Source organism: Coptis chinensis, chromosome 9 (genome assembly GCF_015680905.1).
Source record: "Coptis chinensis isolate HL-2020 chromosome 9, ASM1568090v1, whole genome shotgun sequence".
Classification (NCBI taxonomy): Eukaryota; Viridiplantae; Streptophyta; class Magnoliopsida; order Ranunculales; family Ranunculaceae; genus Coptis; species Coptis chinensis.
Genome location: NC_141464.1, coordinates 49926420 through 49944218, shown reverse-complemented (window position 1 = coordinate 49944218; position 17799 = coordinate 49926420). Strand labels below are relative to the sequence as shown.

Genomic DNA, 17799 nt, shown 5'->3' with positions numbered 1-17799 from the left:
CCATGTCTTAATGCAACAACTATTGCCTATGGCTTTGCGGAATCTCTTACCCAAAGGGCCAAGAAACGCAATTTTCAGACTTTGCTTTTTTACAATGAACTTTGTCAAAGGACTATTGATCCGAAAAGATGGAGAGTATAGAGGATGAAGTGGTTGTGACAATGTGTTTACTAGAAAGATATTTCCCTCCATCATTTTTTGACATCATGGTACACTTAACACTTCATCTTGTGCGAGAGGTGTGCCTTGGAGGACCGGTACAATTCCTTTGGATGTACGCCTTTGAAAGGTATTAAATTTATTTAAGTCATTATTAATAGGTTTTAATTTAGCTAAAATCTATAAAGTATGTTTTCAGTATATTGGGTTCTAAAAGTTCAATTATTCACCAAATATAGGTACATGAAGGATTTGAAAGCAAGTGTTAGAAATCACGCAAGGCCTGAGGGATGCATGGTTGAGTTTAACTTGGTCGAAGAGACTGTGGCATTTTTCACTGAGCATATGAAGCGAGTTGAAGTGAATAACGACCCAGAAAGTAGAAATGAAAACTATGACGATGAATCCATTATTCAAGAAGGAAAACTGATAAGAGCCCAAAACTGTAGTTTTAACCCCTTAATAATCATACTTTTAGACCAATTATGTGAGTAATAATTAAGAGTTAACACTGATTACGTGTTTTTATGCATTTCAGGCTTCAAAGTCCATTATGTGCAGAAATGTGCCACTTTAGCAAGATAAAGGAGAAAAAGTCAGCAGAACTTCCGAAGGCCGTATCTTTGGACTCAGACCTCAGAATGGGGCCTACCTTATGTCAAAACGACCGGATCGGAAAGATCTTTCCAATGGTCTAAGCCTTGATCCAATCAGAGGAGCAGAAGTGGACGAAAAGTCTGTTGAAGCCAACTGCAGCTGAAGAGGCCTTTTTGGACTGAAAGAATTGGGTTTTGGGCCTGATTCTCTGGCCCAAAACATGGCTCCAAGCCCATGCACGATTTTTGGATCTGGATGTATAAAAACAAAAGCTTAGCTCTTTGTTAATGGTAGTTAGTTAATGGTAGATAATTAGACCTAGAAATAGATTAGATTAGTAGCCTCCATTAATAAATTCTAGATCTAGTTTTTTATATAGATTAATTAAGTTTAGTTCCATTTCAATTATTGTATTAGATTAAACCTTTGAATCTTGTTCTTCATTTTGATTAGATAAATAAAATAGCTAGTTTGTCAATTTCGATTCTTGTCATTTACATTTGTGTTAGATCTAATTTCATTTATTACTTGTTATTCAATTCTTAGTTATTAATTAGATTTTAATTATTGTTTAATTTAGATTAGTAAATTTCAATTCTTTATATCATGTTTAGTTTAAATGTAATCGGAAATGATTGCGTAATGATTCTCGGCTAAACCTCCATTAGAGGGGGTTGAGAAGCCTTGATGAAAGCTTGATTCCGACTATCGTAGAATCGTCATAATTTCCTTTCCACTCTAGAAACGATTAGTTCACCATGAGAATGGGTTTAATCGTTCACATGCTAGTTATGAATTGGTAGGAATGTCATGTGTAATTAGGGATTAGGAAGAACCAATTGTTCTGCGAAGCAGTTCAATTCGGATTACGACGATTCGTCGTTAATAGGATTAAGTCGAGTTGAGGTGGAATTAATCCCCCTCTAACTCCTTATCATCGAATCAACGTAGCATTCCCTTAGTTATTTTGATAACCGACTAGTTGCATTTTTTGTGGGTAGTTGCATCGTAGTCTAGTTGCCTCATTCGTAAATCTCTTATATACCTTAAGAACCGAATACTTATACTTAGAGAACATAGCATGCGGAAGGACTAGGAGTGGAACGAATTCGTTACTCCACTCTATTTCGATAGACTTGAGAGTAGAAACTTTGATAAACGAATAGCATCCTAAATAGTTTAGTTTTACTTACGTTTTGAGTTTATCGTTCATTTTGTAGGTAAGACTATTCATTTTAATCGTTTATCAAATGGCGCCGCTGCCATCTTAGTTTCACTTTCGTATTGTTTTCGTGAGTATTAGTAATCGTTCTTAAAGTCCCATTTCACCCACCCACCCTTGTTTGATTCATACCGTGGGTTGTCCATTTTGAGTTGAAAAATTTCGGTAAAATTACACCGATAGCTGGCTACGCTCCTCCCTTGAGCGACCACTCTAACTCATGGACATAGACTTGTGGGAGCGACGACCGCTAAAAAACACTGTAATTTGAAAATTACTTTCGGATGGCGGCTACTGCGGTTAAATTTTTCGATTTTTCGGCCGGTTTTGACTTCGAACTTTGCTCTTTCATATTTTTCAGTGTTCTAACTCGCTATATACACCTGAACAAGCATAAACAAGACGCTTATTCATAAGCCGAAGCAAGGACCAATCAGTACTACTTTCTTCCACACCTCGCATCTCCTGTTAGAGGTTTATACTAGTATATCAGAATTGTTTGGAGTGTTGACGTGTTTAGCTAAGTTTGGTCTTAGCCTTGTATGAGGTTAAGGTCTGGCCGAACAAAAACACCGAACGTAAATACACAACAACATCAACAATCAAGTCTATCTAGTATACCACACACTACACCTCTAGCTACTATTTCAAATACACCACCTGATATAATGGCGGAAGAAAGAGAGACTCCTCTCTCTGACTTCTACAAAGCCTTGAGCGATAGCCCCAAATCTTGCATCGTTCTAGCAGACCCAGCGGGGGATTTCCGAATCCCTCCAAATATTTTTAATTTGTTACCCGTTTTTTCATGGATTAGACCATGAAAAACCTTATCATTACATCGTAGGATTGAACAAGTCCTAACAACATTCCACCATCCTACGGTTGGTTGAGTGCGGAACAAATTAAATTAAGGGTATTCCCTTTCACCTTAGCCCGATAAGGCGGCGTCTTGGTTAATCGCCCAAACGCCTAATTCGTGGACTCGTGGGCTAAACTTGTTCAAATTTCTTTTTATGGAACATTTTTACCCACCCCTAAAGACGGATGAAATGCTTTCCAAGATTCATTTTTTTCGACAAAATCCTCATAAATCATTTTCAGAGGCTTGGAATCGTTTCACCGATCTCCTTATAGAGTGTCCACATCATAACTTAGCGAAAGACACGTTAGTTCGTGCCTTTTTCAAAGGACTTCTACACCACCATAAAGAAGTCCTTGACATAATGAATGGGGTAGTTTCTTAAGCAAAGGAGCTTCGGAGGCTTATAAATTTTTAGAGGACCAAACTAAGCGAAATAACAACTGGGGGGGTAGTGACGATTACTCCCGCTCCGCTAGTTCTTCTTCCACAGTTAAGGCTACTAGAATGTTTGAGGTTAAATCAGATCCTGAGCTTAAAACTCTAATTGAATCCCTCACAAAAAAGGTAGAGGCCATTTCTGTACAACAAAAGCCAATCCCCGTCATGAATGTAAATTCAAATCCATGTAGTTTCTGTTGGAGCCCTGAGCATCCCGACTCACACTGTCCTATTGCCTATGAACAAGCTTGTTCCATTAATAGTGAACCTAATGCCCCTTGGAGACAAAATCCCAACTTCGGTTGGAGAAATAACCAAAACGTCACACCTCAAGGGTACAATAATCAATATGTTAGGCATACATACGCGGCTTTAACCAAACCCCACTACGACAAGGGGTGTGGTCGTGGAATTTTAATAATTATAACAACCAATGCAACCTCGACAAGGTCAAGCACAAGGTCAAAGTAGTTATAATAATTTTAATGCTAATAGAGGTATCGTTAGGTAAATAATAACTACCAAAATCCACCCATAAATAATTCACGTGAAATAGTTCCAGTCACACCACCCGTGACCACTACACCCACACAACCGGATCGTCTTGACACCTTCATACAAGTGAGCCAAAAACTTTTCCAAACAATGGCTCAATCTAACCAACAAACTTCTACAATCTGTTAATAATTTAACCAAACGGTTGGCTCAAGATAAAGCCCAACCCAAAGGTGTGTTTCCAGGTAACGAAATACCTAATCCTAAAACAACAAATACAGCCTTTGAGGTAACCGATAATACTAGTAATGAGTATGAAAATGTAGGTGAGCTAAAGGCCATCACCACCATCCGTTCTAGTAGAGTGGTTGATAACAAAGTAACTATGCCTATAGTTACCCCACCAGTAGCCCCTACACCTGCTATATTACTAGATACCGAAATAGAAACTGAAGAGCCTACCACTGTAGAGATACCAGTTATAACACAACCTAAGAAACAGGACACCACGGTTAAACACCCAGGTAATACCATTGCTAAATATAGACAGAAACCACCGTTTCCACAAAAATTAGCCATGTTAACTAGGGATACAAATTACGAGGAGATTAGGGATGTTTTCAAGAATCTAACTATAAACCTTCCCTTCCTCGAAGCTATAAAAAAGCTACTACACCATGCTAAGTTTCTTAAGGAATTGTGTACTACTAGGCGTAAGACCAATATACCAAAAGACGCCTTTTTAACAGAACAATTCCCAACTCTATCGGAACATAATGGAATTGTTAAGTACAAGGACCCTGGTTGTCCCATCGCACAATGCACCTTAGGAGATTCCTATACGATCTAATCGTTATTAGACTTGGGGGCTAGTGTCAACTTACTCCCGCTTTTATTTGTATAGACAAATAGGTCTAGACGAGATGCAACCTACTATAATGACGTTGCAATTAGCGATCGGTCTATTAAGTATCCTAAGGGTGTCGCTAAAAATGTTCCGATAAAAATTCAGATTTTTTTACTATCCGGGCTGATTTTGTCATCCTCGAATAATGAAGTCGTTAATGACTCTGTCCCGATCATCTTAGGGCGCCATTTTCTAGCAACCGCAATGCGCTTCATTAATTGCCGTGATGGTTCAATGTCCATGTCTTTTGGTCATCTTCTTTGTTGAAGTCAATGTTTTTAAAACAAAGACACAGGTTACCCGATTCGGCGTCTATGGATGGAGAGGTTAGCATGATCGAGAGCTTTGCTCGAGATTATTTCAACAACACGTTCCATGATAATCATATGCCCAAATTTCTTTCCTTTGGAAGATCATACTCCAACAATTCCATCCCTACACTAGCCGATACACATATTACTTGACGATGAGGAGGAGATAGATGACTTTCTCAAAGATATAAAGAACTATCATAGTAACGAGGATATGACCAATCTAGATGAGCAATTCGAGGAGTTTCTTCGAGCAGGTGATGAATCACCCTATCAAGAACTACTTTGCACAACATCCACCTCGATTCCCCTCCTTCCACTATTTCAAAGGAATCTCGAAGTTTGCACTTCGATCCCCGTTGTTTCTTCCAGGTTTCATAATTTTTTTAAATCCACCGAGTGAACAACTACTACAGAAGGACAAACCATTTGACACCTTCATTTTCAGAATTGAGACAGTCCCTACACACACAATGAATGAGTTTTGCGCTAAAACCACATCCTCATTGCTTACAGGCTGTCTTTCTACAACTTATCTATATCCACCATATTCTCCACAACCATTCACTTTTCCACACTTATTTACTAGAACACCCACTCATTCAAAAATGAAAAAGAAGGGGCATGCTAGGTTACGTAATAAGGTTATCCGACTTCGCTTTCATTTCACTAGGTTGAGTCATAGGAAATCTTGGTGCTTGATTGTGTTTGGATATGTTTTCTGGGATATTTATTTATGGAATGATCCACAACTATTTCGATTGTTGATATATGATAAACTGCATGTTCATACATACATCTAGATAAAGTCTCGAGTATCTGACTATAAACGACTCAACTTTTGTGTTTGGTGCATTTCCTTTCATTTCCATATATTGGTGAGTGCACCATTAAGGTAACCGCCCCTCCCTATGGAGTGTGTGGCTGTAAGGCACCGGATCCTAAGTCCACGGTTAAACATAATTCACGTTTTCCACTCTTGCATGTTTTCTCGGATTTTTGAGTTATGTTTCTCTATGGGGTGAATTATGTCTTTATTGTTTATAGTTTTTCTTTTTAAAATTTAAAAAAAAAAATATATATATATATATATATATATATATATTTATATATATATAAATATATAAAGCATAGTAACCTAGGAAGTCTCGGGAATCTGACTTTAAAAGACCTACTGCTAAAAACAAATTTTCTAAGCTTCGTTGTAAAAATTTGTTTGGGGGTGGGGTGTTCGTGTTTCCGTACTAAATATTTATGTCCCATTAGAGTTGCTTAGGCCGTTTTATTGTATTACGATTCGGGTTGACATAATCCATGAATTTGGATTTCAATTGTTCGCATATCGTACGTCATGCACGCACTTCGAGGCGTTTTCCACTATCTTATATGTCATCCACGATCGGAATAGAGTGTTTTATGGATCATTGGATTGGAAATTCTCTCCTGATCATTTCCATATCTCATTCGCAAAAATCGGACCGGTAACAAAGCGCCAATTTTGATTTGAAGTTCGCGAAAAATCGAAAAAAAAACAAAAAATTCGATTTTGGGCTTCAAGTCTAACTCGCACCATCGACACAGCACAAGACGCTCCCTTACCTCCACCAACAGTCGCGTTTCTTCTTCCTCCATTCTGCCATTAACGCCCAAAAGCTTGAAACAAATAAAAAAAATATAATAAAAAGAAAACCTAAATTAACCCACGCCCCCAAATCAATTCCAAACACCACCGACGACCACCACCACCATTTGCATCAACCGGTCTATTAAAATCCCACCACCACATCACATTCAAACCCCCACTACATTCCAAACTTCCAATGGCTCAACAACGCCGAATTTTGCCAGAGCAAGCTTTTACCGCCGACCACTTCGCGCCGTTTTACGGTGACGAGATGATCACTCGAGACTGGAGTAGCTTGTGGTACTCGACTAAGGCCTATTACCACGAGGACTTAGTCCGACGGTTCTACGATACGAGGGAGTTGGAAGGGACTAGGATTTTTGTAGTTATGGCTAAGAAGAGGAAGGAAGTGACGACCGGTTGTTGGTCGAGATTCTAGGCATTCCGCCTAGAATCCATCCGATGTCACCATGGGAGTCCCAAAGATAATGGGGTAGAACCATTGATGCACGGAGGCGCTTATTGAGGGGACTACAATGCGAGATCACATTGTGTTCGACAGGGCTTCGAGGACCAACCAACCGGCTACACTCTCGGTGGATTGGTCGGAACGCCTGTGGGAAGGGAAGGTCGCCGATATCGGCCCGAATCGCCTCCATATCTTATGGATACTCCGTGAGCGAAGTATGACTTCGTGATCTTAGAGTTTTTACCGAAAGCATGATTAGGGGAGTAGGGAGGACTGTTGCCCCCTCTCCCCGTGGTTGATAACAAAGATCATGCTCAAGTTGAGAGCACTCTCAGCGATCGATCGGACATACATCACTTCCACCGTAACCCTCGCGATCTATAAGGAGTGTGTCCAATGGGGTGGAGATTGGCTGAGGATAGAGAAGAAAAAGAAGAGGATGGAGGAGCTGAGAATGCCGAGGAGGCCGGGGACATCGAGGATGCCTCCGGAGGGCGAGGACTTGACCTCGTTTTGACGCGGATGCCTTGGAGAGGTGCCGACAGATGCGCGAACGCATGGCTGTGATCCATCGAGGCATCGCTCTGGCTGAACACTATCTCGTGAAGACCCCCGGACTCGACAGTGCAACGATGCATCACAACTTCGAGCCCGCATACCCGAGAGAGGACGAGAGGTGGGAATAGATGAGCCGAGCTAGAAGCTCGCCGATTAAGGGACGAGATGTCGACTCGATTCCCACCTCACGGGACTCTCCTTTCGAGGATACACCATCCAGTGCACGAGCGCCGTCGCCGGCGACTAATGGTGCCGGCTCTTCAGAGCTTCGGGGAGCGATCTCCGAGCATGTTCCTCCGCCACCGCCCGGAGTAGCTAGGGATAGTATAGTTTGATGTTATTTGTTATTTGTAATTTCATTATTGTTATTTATTTTAATGCAAGTTTATTTCCGTAATTTGAATTTTGTAGTGTAATGTACTCCGAATGAAAATTTTAATATAAGGGGTTATTTTCAATATGAGTGGTTGTTTCATATTGATCCCACCTTCCCAACTTGTTTGGGGGTGGTTTTATCAATTCAAGCATTATTTGAATAACCCTCGTGTTAGAATTTATTGCGGAGTCAAGGTGAAAATATGGCCGTGTAGGCATATCTATGATTGAATATCATTGTAGGATGAAATCTAGATTAAATAGGTACATTCTATCATAAAATCAACCTAAAAGATACTGGGTTTGAATTAGAATCAAGGATATGAGTTGTTTCCTTTTCGGGTTTGGAAATTTTAGGATTTTCAAAACCGGCAGAATTAGTTTTGGCAACTTCCGATCCATTTTAGCAACTTTAAACCTATATAAACTTGATACAATCTATCCTCATTAACTCACACTACACATAAACTCTATCACTCACCTTTCACTCCCCGCGATTCCCTCGTTTCGCTCATTTTCCGAAGTTTTACGAACTCAAAGCTTTCAAGGCCTCAGATATTTTTTCTGAGTTTTTGTCGAAGGCCACAAGCAGTTGAGCTTAACCGCGACCAAACACTGGAAATTTCAATTTCTTCAGATTTTTCTATCGAGAGCGACTCTCGCGTTCTAACTTCCGTGGACCGTAAAATTTCCAATTTTTCGCGTAGTATCCGGATCATTCGCAGCCTATTCCAAAGCGTAATTTTGAGATGACATCTCCAACATTGATACCGAACAGTCTTTCGAAGATTTGTTCCAAAGCACTACTTATGGTGCTTTGGTTTCGTGGGTTTATCACATTCGTTGGCCGGGAGCCGCTTTATGGTAAGACCGGATGCACTTTATTCTCCAACACTAGCATCTTATTTTTTTACGGTAAGCGCATTTTCTTTGAAAGACGGATGGAGAACAAGTGTTCTCCATCAACATTGATAATTAACCAATGGAAATTACCGTGTTCTTGCTAGCATTTGTTCTTGGACTTGCTATGCCCGGCTGAAATACAAGACCCATGGTGCTATTAGGGTCGATAATATGTATGTCTACACTAACGAAGTTTTGCATGAGTCGTATGGGCGGGCATTTTCCGTATTGAGGACCAAGGGAATATAACGTAGCCTTTGGTAGCCTGTCCATTAACATAGGAACTGTTATATTTTGGATCATGCTAAACATTTTAGGGGAATGACGTTTTTCTTCTGTGAATGATGCCACTTGCAGCGTCTTCCTTGCTTTAGCCACGGGACGTATGTGTCATGACCTTCCCCGAACCTTGATGTCTAGTTTAGCTCGATCCCATAGCATGAGGCATAAGTACCTTCTTATGCCCGTTCTAGTTTCTCGTATTATGCTATGTTTCTTTCCTATTTTTTGTACACGCTTCACGGATTGGATTCATCATCGATTAATCGCACGACCCACCAATAGTATTATTCGATCTTTCCGTGCAATGACTTGGCAAGGGTGGAGGATACAACCTCATCTCGTTGCACCCTACACCCTGTCAGACCAAGTGGCTCTTAATAGGTTAGCAATCATAGATGATAAATGGCGGGAAGCCTGGCAAATTATCATGGCATGGCAGGACGCGAAGGAACCTCACTTCTTTATGGAAGAAGAGGATGAGTAAGATGATGAGTAATGCGGGGGGATAAGGTAAGTTTTCATTCTAGTTAGTGTCTGCTTATGTCCCAAGCAATTTCATTCTTGTTAACCCCATAATGGGTAGAACTCGTATAGAGTTGTGTCAGTTTTTATTTCCTATATTAGTACGTTCTAACTTTGTTTTGCAGATATTATTGAATTTCACGCGTTTCAATGGTATTTTTCCTACCCTCTTTATTTAAATGCTTTGAGGACAAAGCATGCTTTTTTGTTTGGGGGGGCATAGAAACACGTGTAATTAAGGCATCTGTTAGGATATAGATAGGTATAATATGCATTTGTTTTCTAGTTAAAATTTCAAAATTTCAAAAATATAAATAAATAAGTTATGCTATACACTTAGGAATATTGGTATTGTTTTCTTTCTCCATGCTCTTAACAATCTAGAAGTCTCACGTAGCTTTTGCATTAGAATAATTGTTAGAAACTTAGGTTAATATATAGGTAATAATCTTTGCATCTATCTATAAATATATTACATGAGTATCTATGATTGTTAGCAAGATAAGTTTCAAATCTAGGCTAGAGTACTTTCTACAAATCCTCGTGGAGAATATAGCCTAAAGCCTTATATGAGCGAAAACATTTGAGAAATGACACAAGGGAGAAGTAAAATCCGGATAGAGATATCACACGTCCACTTGCTTGATCACTATGCCATATCCTAAGCGAGAATTTAGGCCCTCTTTGGATCGATATAGCGAAATTCAAACCTAAGAATTATTTTCCGCTAGTAAGCCCTCGAGCCTTTCTTTAGCCTTTCATAAACCACAATCCCTTTACCCCGTTACAAAACAAAAACATAATGAATCTAAAAAAAAAAAAATATATATATATATATATATATATATATATATATATATATATATATATATATATATATATATATATATATATATATATATAAATCAACCTACCCAATTTAGAATAAGTCCGAGAATAAATGAGGAAGAAAGAAGAAGAGAAAACCCGCGGTAAACAAAAGTTAGTTAATTCTTGTAAAAATAAAGAAAAGAAGTTTCCATCCCAAGAAAAGAAAAATAAAAACTCCAAAAAATAGAATAAAAAGGAGTCAAAAGCCAAAAAAAAAAATATATATGGCTAAGGATGGAAACAAAGTGTAGAAGCAAAAAGAAATAACAAGGTTTTTTCTAAGTTACATAATATGAAGACTCTATTATCTCGGACTTGTCCTTTTGAATATCCATTTCCTTCCTTCTTAAACCATCTCCTAATCCCCCCAGAACACCTAATAAAGACCTCTAGCTCAATTAGAAATAGGTTAGTGTGATAGTAAGTGGCAGATGTGTTTGATCGACTCCGCTTCCTTGTTGTCATTTGAGATTGTAAGGTAAAAGTGTGCGCATTAACTGGAGTAGCTTTGAACTCTTGAGGTGGAAAAATCGAGTGTCAGATCTTGACTATTATTGTGAGAACCTACTTAAGGACGCTTATTCCGAAGTTTCGTAAACGGACCGCTAGACATTTCATAAGTATTACTCATTGTATATATGTTTATTAAGTAGATGATTGATTATTATACATATATTAGCTTAGGTTTCGACTTGATTACTCTATATGCATTGCTAATGAGAGGTATAGTTAATTTAGAGCATGAATAAAGGAAACAATAGTTTTATTTCTTAGTCGTTGTAGTATAGATGAAGTTTGTGAGTACCTTCACTTGGAAAACTCTCATGAGGTTATAACTCTTCGTCCCATTAGGGGAATTCCTAGTGGTTTAAAGGCCTTGTTGCATATGGTTAATGCAATCGTCGCTTTCACTAAACGAAGTAGATAGAACTCCATTTTTGGTCACTTATGTTAATTTCATCTTTGCTTGAGGGACAAGCAAAATCTTTGTTTTGGGGGTGGTTTGATAAGAGCCCAAAACTGTAGTTTTAACCCCTTAATAATCATACTTTTAGACCGATTATGTGAGTAATAATTAAGAGTTAACACCGATTACGTGTTTTTATGCATTCGGGCATAGTACAAAATTTCGTACCAAAGCAATTTATCGGAAAGATAGATTTCGATATTTATGGTAAATATCATGTGTCAAAGGTCGGCATAATGAGGGTGTGGGAAAACCGGAATCATGGTAAATATACATAAATATCGAATATACCATAAAATATCATTGGTAAAGAGAGGTCGACTAATTAGTGGCAAAATATGCTATGATTATTTGACAAATTCACATAGTTTGGTTAAGCATACCTATAGGATTCAAATAGGTTTTCTCGTGTGTGGAAGAAAGAATCCAATATGCTTATTTATTTTTCAAGACTATTCTTGAAAACCACACTACACATTCACATTGACAAGCTTTATGAATTCCGATTGCACATACATCTAATCATTTTTACTTTGCAAATCTGTGGATTGCAGAGAATGGGAAGAGAGAAATCACGAAAGAAACAGTCCAATTTATGCCGAGAGATAAAGCCGCTAGTAACCTAAGTTTCAGAATTTGGTTGATAATTGGTGTATTATCAAAATCTCCACTAGAGGCACGAAGTTACATAAGCACGATAAACTTCCTCGTAGCAGGGTCCGTTTCAAAGCATGTTGCATAACAGGGAGAAAGCGGGGCATCCAATGTTATAATCCATGGACCATTTTCAGCAGTAGCATTCTCATGCCCCTAATGAGATTGTACAAAAACATTAACAATAAGAGAATGTAATAAAGGGAAAAAAAAAATGCAATTGAAAAGAAAAAGATAATTAAGTAACATTGTGCAAAACCACATTGAGGCCTATTTCTAAGATCGAAAGTGCCGACTCTAGCAAAACCGCAGATATTTGTAGGATGAAAAATTTCGAAAATGGGAGTCAACTAGTCGAATGCATTCAAGCGAGAACTACTAGAGGTAGATCCTAACTTTTTGTTACCAAAATGCATTTTGTTTTCATATTTTTGCTATTTTTTCGACCGATTACAGATTATGGGAGTTTCTAATATGTGCACAATATAATGTGGATAATTGACAAGAACATGTCATCAAATACCATTCAAACTCAAAGCAACTGTGTTGTGGGATCACTAAGAAGTTTGGGGTGAACGCCCATCCAACAAGTGCGCTCCAATAGTTCAACTTTTAGGCCAAAACATTTCGTGTTGATGATTACAAAAGCCGGACCAAGCATCCATGAATGACTGTTAAAACGAATTTAAGAAATAATATAATTCTTCGGAGTGTACTCAAGAAAAATGGAATAAGATTCTTGCCACGGCCGAATTTCTAAACAATTAAAAAAATGAATATTTGAAATATAAATATCTCAAACATCACTATATTCAATTGTCTAAAAACCCAGGCTATGACGGGGTGACTACTACACATGTCAAAACCTAAAACCCACATCATAAATAATCTTAACAACAAAAACTCCAAAAAGTCTCTCTTCCATTCAAAAATCATCAATATAAAATTTTAAGAATAACAGGTCCTCAACATCTTATTCTCATTCCATATGAATATGAAACTACGCTTATTACATACTTCCAAAAAAGGACCTAAAAAATATAAACTCCCAGGATCGCTCCAGGGAGAATCCAAATCACACGCCGCGGTTCCATCGCCTTCCACCTATGTTCCTAAGAACACACCCACGCCGCCAAAAAAACAAGAAACATGGGTTGATGAAATTGAATTTCTTTGGTATGAGTAGACTAAACACATATAAACATTCAAAACTTTTCTTATCCCACTAACACTTTAACTCTATCATAACCTAATCATTCACGGCTTGGAAGAGTGTAGTTCAGTCATTTTTTCAACCTAAGATAGCTTCTTCCCAAGCAAAACTTCCATTATATAACTCATTATAATAACTCGTTTTAATATCTAAACCATGAATTTAAAACTTACCGATATCCATCAGCCAGATAAGGGTAGGACTGGCGCCCCCAGACAAAAAAATATTATTAAGTCCTACCCTCCCCGCAAAGAAAGTTAAGAATTTTTATATAATATGTGCGGATATCCCATAGGTATTCCAACGCAGCCCAAAATACACTCGTGATAATCAAATCAATTTCTCTTATCAATTAATCAAATCTTTTTCTTATACACATATTTCACAACCTATGTACCTTAGGTCATTCCCGCCCACATTCAAGGAATACCCAACCCTACATTCCCGCATACACTCAAGGAATACAACTAACTCCGCAAGGCTTAATACCTTGGGCCTCAGGGTAGTCCAAACAATCGGTCATTCATGGCACATTCAATGAATACCCCTATATAACGCTTAACGGGCCATTTTATGACACATTCAATAAATGCCCACCTAACATATGACATCAGCGGTCATAAAAACTCAATTCTAAGACTTGAGGCGTGGAGAGTTCTCAAAGAGGGGTAATTTATTTCGCGATTATTGAACTTTATTTCATGTATTATTATTTGAGAGAATCCATTGAATATCTTGATTCAATATTTATTTTTTTTTTACGCTGCGTTATTAATTTAAATGAACGTCTAAAATTAATGCCATAACGTTGTATATCATAAAAAATCTTCGCGACAATCACATATTAGTTAATACACGCATTAATATATATAAAGGTCTTAATTTAAAAAGCCAAAAGCGTTAATAGTCCTAGACTTATCCTCTTAGACCGAATCATAATTTTATGAAAAAGTCAAATTTTCAGGTCAACTGGTCAAAGTCAACCCTGGTCAAAGTCAAAGTCAACTATGGTCAAAGTCAACAGTCAACTCTGGTCAACCCGGCCTAAACTCCAAAAACCCAAAAGCCCAAATCCTAAGGCCCATAGTCTAATCTAAAAGTCAAATTTTAAAATCCAAAACCAAAAAGAGAATAGCCCACGATTTTGGCCCAAGCCCAAAATCGTTTTTGGGTACTGTTCATCTCCTTCTTCAAACCAAACTTCCTCCACCACCGACCACCACACAGCCACCACCGGCCACCCATCAGTAAAACAAACCCAGCGGTTTGGTTCCTCACAAAAACCCCCACCTATCTATACTAACAAATCTCAATTCCCTTATACGATGAAAACTCGTGATTGACGCCATTAATGGCTGCTGAAGCTCCCACCACCACCATTCGCAGCCCTCACACACACTACATTAGCCAACAAACATAACCTAACCCATAACCACCACATCATAACATTTAAAGATTCAAAATCTTTAACAGTACCGATTTCTATGGCTGCCGCCTCCATTAACCACCGTCCGACTGCTTCACAGTACTCCAAACAAACCACCAACCTCTACCCATCACTCGATATCAACTGACCACCCCCTTCAACCAACCAAAAGGGTTGGTTCTCACAACCAAACAACCGGCAGTATAAAAAAAAATGTGGAAAACTCAATCACTATAATCTAACAATTTTCGACAGTATGTAATCATGTGATTAGAGTTAATACTTCGAATAATTATAAACACGCTTTGTTCAATCAGTGTGCAAACAAATTGATTTCAGACAATTTTTCTGTTGTTCAAACACTGCGTAGACATATCGCGCAGACAAGTTATAGAGCATGCATAAAACGGCACAGAACCAGCAGATGACGGAAGTTTATAAAATTTAGAAAGACAATAGTAACGAAGAAAATCCATGAGTTAAACAAAAATATCTACTCACTGTTAAAATCGAACAGCCTGAAATCGAAACCCCGTCGTCTACTGTCACGCGAACCGATTATCTTCCTCGTTCAAAACTCCTGTTTTTCTCTCAGTAAAACTCTCACTTTTTAACAAAACTCTCGTTTTGTTTTTCTCAAAAAAACTCTACGTGAGAAACCCCTATTTTCCAGTTTTTCAAACCTCTCCGAAAAACCCGGGTTTTAAACCTATCTACTTACTTACGGGCTTTTATCCTATCTACTTACTTACGGGCTTTTTTTTTTTCTAACAACTGGATATCCTATTTCTGTATTCTATTTACATTATTATTATTATTAGGAAAATAAACGAAATAAAATACGGGGTGTTATAATTACACTAATACAATAGTGGTGCAAGGCCATGCTTGGTAGCGAACTTCGCTATACTCTGTCAACTTTGGGTCTTATATACTCCAAGTACTGCCCAATAAACCACTAGAATCTAACACCTGATAAAAACTCTGACAAGGTCCGTACCTCATAGAACTTTCTGGCAAGGAGTTCAGACACTTGAAAATCAGGTATACCAAATATATGTAAAAGATTTTCCATTAACTGTAATGCTATGAATAACAACCCAACGGGAGAATCCAAATTTCTGCTCGATTGCCTATTACGGAGATACACATTCAGCGGACAATCCAAATCATACAACAATGATTTGTCTGATGAAAATAGCCCTAGTTTACAAAGACAGGTCTTCTCAGTTCTGACCTTTGATAACCATTGTACATCTTCTTATATTTTTTTCTTTTTTACTTTTATTTTATATAGTACCATTGCCTCGTCTCATAGATACTCCAAAATCCAAATACAGTAACTTTTTTTTTTGCAAAAATGCAAGCGGGTTTTGTATTAACTTGAAAAAAATCTTTACAAGTACAAATGAAGACATCAGATCTTACTCAGGTGATCCTTCCCCAGAAGCAGCTTCTTCCTATGGCTTTATAATCTTAGCCGTTCATGTTGTAACCCATGCCTATCCTCCTCTATGATTTTGTCCTCTATGATTTAGTAAAGGTGTTACTACCCTGTGGCCCTCTTAAAGAGGTCAAATAATCCGCTGCTCTGTTGGCTTCCCTGTAGACATGCACTATATACATGTACTTCTTCGAGTTTTTGTTTCAACTCCCTAAACCCTACACCCAAATACAGTAACTAGATAGCAACAAACAGATGAAAGCATAAGCAAGTCTCACAATATATCACCGCTGGAGAAAGTAAAGTAAAAAGTAAACTGTGCTTCATATTGATGATTATGTTTGAATATTGTTACACCAGGGTATCCACAACCTTATTTGGGTGGATCATCAAATAATGCTTCTCTGTCGGTTTCCTTTTTTTGGTAGACAAATATCTGGTTTTTGTTTTCTGGCTGTTGCATACTAAAATTGTCTTACCTGTTTGTGCAGCTTCTCTTGCTCGTCTAATCCATGAGAGAGCTAGTTCTGATGTGCCTCTAGCCATTTCTTGCAACTATAAGGGAGAAAAAAATACATAAGATAACAACGTTAAATACAAATAGGGACAAGTCTTGTGATACAAATTGAGTTGTTCTCGTAAAAAAAAATATTATCATCATGAAGATTTTGCAAATTGCTGACCATCTGATAGAAATTATCTGAGCTTTAAGGGCATAGAAAGGGGAGCAGTGGAGCACTGACCTGTTACGCCGGCCCCTATGGTGCCCAAATATGTACATAGGTAAGAGAATCAAGACTGTAAAATTTAGGACATGGATATGAACACATTATCCTCTCGAAGGTTAAAGGACATACACTCGCATAAATGTGTGGAAGGGATAAAATTTTAATAATATACAAAATCACTTTACAAACATGCAATAAGTTATGAGTTCTGTTTCAATCAGAAAACTCTGTAAAATGTGACAAGTCAAAGAGCTACACTCACATCTTGCCTATCTCTTGTCCCTTCAAGTGGATATATATCCTGAATCCATTCAACCTCGGCAACACGGTACCTATATAACCAATGTGATATACATAACGGTTATTCCTTTACTGGCATAAAAAAGAAAAGCAAATATTAACCTACTGATGGTCTGATGCTGAAATAGAAAGAACTAACCCATCCTGATCTCTAAGATAGCAAGTAAATTATGTGTGTGTGAAGGAAAATTACTGCAAAACCATGTCTTAGCTAGATCCATTCGTGCTTAGTGCAATAGTGAAAAAAAAACAAAAAAACAAACTCTAAATTCTAAATAAGATATGTAGTGTATTTTCACCTCTAAATAGAAGCGACCATCTGGAAGTGGCTCACACCTATGAAGAAGAAAACCAATGTAAGTGTACCCTACAACCTATTTGTTAAAAAAAAGGACTGGCAAAAAAATTGAAAATTCAAGAAGTAAATTAAGTAACATTGTGCAAAACCACATTAATAGTATTCCGCGTGA

The 17799-nt window shown here is 38.0% G+C and overlaps 1 long non-coding RNA gene across 1 annotated transcript; it reads right to left on the bottom strand.

Moving 5' to 3' along the window:
* Window positions 1-16601: 16601 nt before the first annotated feature.
* On the bottom strand, window positions 16602-17284 carry LOC147476484 (uncharacterized). The gene is made up of 2 exons (XR_015209296.1): window positions 17045-17284; window positions 16602-16856 (listed from the first exon to the last, which is right to left on the bottom strand). It is a non-coding gene; the product is annotated as an uncharacterized LOC147476484 (long non-coding RNA).
* Window positions 17285-17799: the final 515 nt, after the last annotated feature.